Below are 3845 nucleotides of genomic sequence, written 5' to 3'. Positions count from 1 at the left end.
ATCAAACAAATAATTAGTTTATGGATATTTTGTGGGCTGCCAGTCAATTACCGATAACCAAATCACATAATCAATTAAAGCGTTCACCATTTCTTCTTAAAAATATGTTTACAGAATCAATGACTATTGGTTTCAATTGTCATATTAAAACTGAGGACTGATTACCTTTGTTTTCATGTGCTCTAACAGTTGGTTTTATCTTATATCTATAATTGATCAAAAAGTGGCCTCAACAATTGATTATGCTTTTGGAGGTCAATTCCCTTCCCTATATAACTATACTATTGACATGTTTAGCATTAGAAAAATTAGAAAGCACCAATTTCTTGAACATAATGATAATTCTTTTATGATTTCAAATATTTGTTTTCAGATAAGAGAAATTTGCTTGGACTGATTTCAGGAGTGTCATTTCATGAAGATGACAACTTAAAACTTGAGGTGGAAGGTAAGCATAATATGAGTGCTAAAAATAACCAATATTTTTTTCTCAATTTTCTAATTTAATGTGACAGAATTTCAGAAATACTGATGTCTCAGTGGTGATTAAATCTGCATAAGCCTTCAAGGCCAGACTACTGACATTTGAAAATAAATAAGTAATGTTACACTTGAATAGATTTATAATATCAAAGTTTTAAAACAGAATTTTCTTTTGATATAAAGTCATCTGTTTTTCAGTTGAGAGAAGATCTGGGTATGGCAGACACCAAAACAATATGCCAGTTTCCAGCAACTCTAGTGATACACGGTTGAATGCTGCAGTTCTTGACAGTGATTCAGAAACTGATTCAGAGATTGATGACCATGTGGATGAAGAGTGAAAGTGGATGTTTTATATATCTTTGCAGTGAATGAGTTGTGAATAATTACTTTTTGAAGATTTTTTAATACTGACTTTTAACACTTACTTGGTGTCAAAATCAAGCTGTGCCAAGAATGTAATTTCACCCAAAATGGCCCCCTTTGAGGTCAAGACCTGTGATATTTAGGGAAGCATGGTTGGTTATTATAACAACATGTTGAGAATGAGATGTTTACTGTATATATTTGCAAGAATGTTGTAAATACTGACTTTTAACACTTACATGGTGTTAAATCAAGCTGTGCCAAGAATGTAATTTCACCTGAAATAGGCCCCTTTGAGGTCAAGACCTGTGCTTTTTAGTGCAACATGATTGGTTATTGTAATAACATGTTGTGAATGAGATGTTTACTGTATATTTGCTAAAACCGGTTGTGAATACTGACTTTTAACACTTACTTGTTAAAATCAAGCTGTGCCCAAAATGTAATTAGACCTAAAATGGGCCCCCTGTTATATTTTGTGGGACATGATTGGTTATCATAAGTACATGTTGTAAAATTGACCTATAGTTCATGTTTGCAAAGAAAGTTGTGAATAATGAGCTTTTTTGTAATCAATTGGCAAGTAATTGAATTACTGTCCACAATGGATTGCAACCCTAATTGGGCCCCTTGAAGTTAAAACCTTATGATTGATGTTGACATGTTTCTTCATCATGAATACCTGTTGCAAAACTGATACTGTTTGTATATAAATAAACTGATAGTTGTATATAAGTCATTATGGCACACTGATATTTCAGATTTCTTGTTATTTTTTCATGGGAACTGATAAAACCCATTTTTGGCCCCTTTGCTTTGAAATTATGGCCTCAGATCATTTAAAAAATAGCTTTTTTATGCAAAGCCATCTTGTCTCTAAACAAATAACATGTGTTCAGCCAATTCTGTTTGTGGGCCAAAAACCACCCTTATCATACCTTGTCCATGTTAATTAAAACAAATTGAAACTTACATGCATGTTTTATTAATAATCTCAGTAAGTTCTGTAAATATATCATGCAAATTGTAAAATTGTCCGGCTAGCTAACTAACTAATATCGGCACAATAATATGGTCTCTAATTTATGATCATTTACACGACCTCTTATCCGGCGTCACTCTATTCCGTATTTCGGCACAACAAAGACCGCCCAATTGACTGTTTGTACAGTAATTAACGCTCTCTATACCGGCATCCGGTATCTCGGCTTTCCTGTTGATTGCCTGATTGGCTGAACGTGTATTAACAACACAGTGGATTACCATCGGCATTAAGCTCATTGATGTTGCCTGATAAAAGGAGTATGGATAATAATTAGGCCTTAGTAGGTGTTATCTTTATTGATGAATGAAGAATATGATGACTATCAACACGTTGTTCACTCGTTTTTAACGGCACACGGAAGATCATTCTTAGGTTGAAAAGGGAAAAAGTTCTCTAAACCGGCACGTCCTCTATACCGGCATTTTTGCCGGTCCCAACGAATACCGGTTTAGAGGGCTTCCACTGTACTATTATACTACTACCACAATATTATCATTTATTATCATTTGTACCTCATATGCCGGTGATATCGGCCTGAGTGTAATAAAGTGCTGTTCTGTTATTTATCTCATTTGCTATTCCAATTTCATTAAGAGGTAACATACAGGAGATTAGCTGTGCACTCAACCATATGGTTTGTTGTTTTAACCTGTCTGACTATTGGGATGTCTGACTAATGGGAGGATACCGTCAGAATGAGGCAGGTCACGGTTATGGTGCCGTGGATCATAAACGAGTAGAACCATGGGTTTGAACATTCGTGACCATGCCGAATCTTGGAGGTTACGGAAAGGGGCGAGTGGTGACGAATGGGGTTTGAACAGGCGACTCCTTGCAGGGACAAAAACTGCGACACTGCCGCGAGTTGCGACGCTTCACACTTTCCGTGCTCCGTGAAATAGGACAGCAAATAGTAGCTTGTTTGTTTTCTGTACGAGTACAAAAAATAAGAAACGTTATAAATTGAAATTAATTCTAATAGAATCAGATATATTATATACAGTAATATTTGAGCGGAGCCTATCCCACGTGTATATGCTGGACACAACTTACGACGGCCGACGGCGTGCAAGGTACCGCGTTGAGGAGGCACTGTTGGGGATCTGCTACATCGGTACAGGATGGACAGTGCAACACGTTAGGGATGCTCTCAAGTTCTGAAAGAAGAATTATTATTGTTTGTTTGTTTTGTATTCCAGCTGTGTACATCATAATCACGGAAAGACCAACAAGAGACCGATAATATCCACCACATTCCAAACCAGGGACACTACACAACAGCCAATCAGGTGATCGAGGCTGACCACGTCTATAGAATCGCCCCTTATGGCCAGCATGTGTTTCTGGCGACACACCCTATCCTGGATTCGACATGAGGACAACTACTCAGTCGTCTAAGAAGACGCAATATGCTGGCCAGAGTTGTTACCCTTGGGTACACCAGAAACTATAGCGGTGAGTTCGAATCCCGGTTCTCCCTGATCATGTTTCTATGTCTGTCAGCACAACACCTGTTCTCCTGGGTTTCACCAAAGTAATACACGCATAAGACCAGCAACTCGTGAAGATCCGGGTTTGAATTGATCTCCAGTAAACCATGCTTATCGTAAGCTGCAGCTAGCGTAATCGGGTCGTCAGGCTCGCTGACACGTTGCACATGTCATCGTATCCCAGTTGCGTAGATCGATGCTCTATTTGTTGATCACTGGATTGTCTGGTCCAGACTCGATTATTTACAGACCGCCGCAATATAGCTGGAATATTGCTGAGTGCGGCGTTAAACAACAACCAACCAACCATCCGTCTATAAGACCAGCATCAGTTCCTCCGGGCTTCTCTCCTACACGAAGCTGAACCGATCTGATGAGGCTGGAATATTGGAAGACTGCAACAAACCAAACTCATACCCGTAGTCGCCCAACCCGCCAACATACACCATCAAAATACTCAC

Source organism: Haliotis rubra, unplaced genomic scaffold (assembly GCF_003918875.1).
Source record: "Haliotis rubra isolate DU_JTF1 unplaced genomic scaffold, ASM391887v1 Scf131, whole genome shotgun sequence".
NCBI lineage: Eukaryota > Metazoa > Mollusca > Gastropoda > Lepetellida > Haliotidae > Haliotis > Haliotis rubra.
This window is presented reverse-complemented; position numbering follows the sequence as displayed.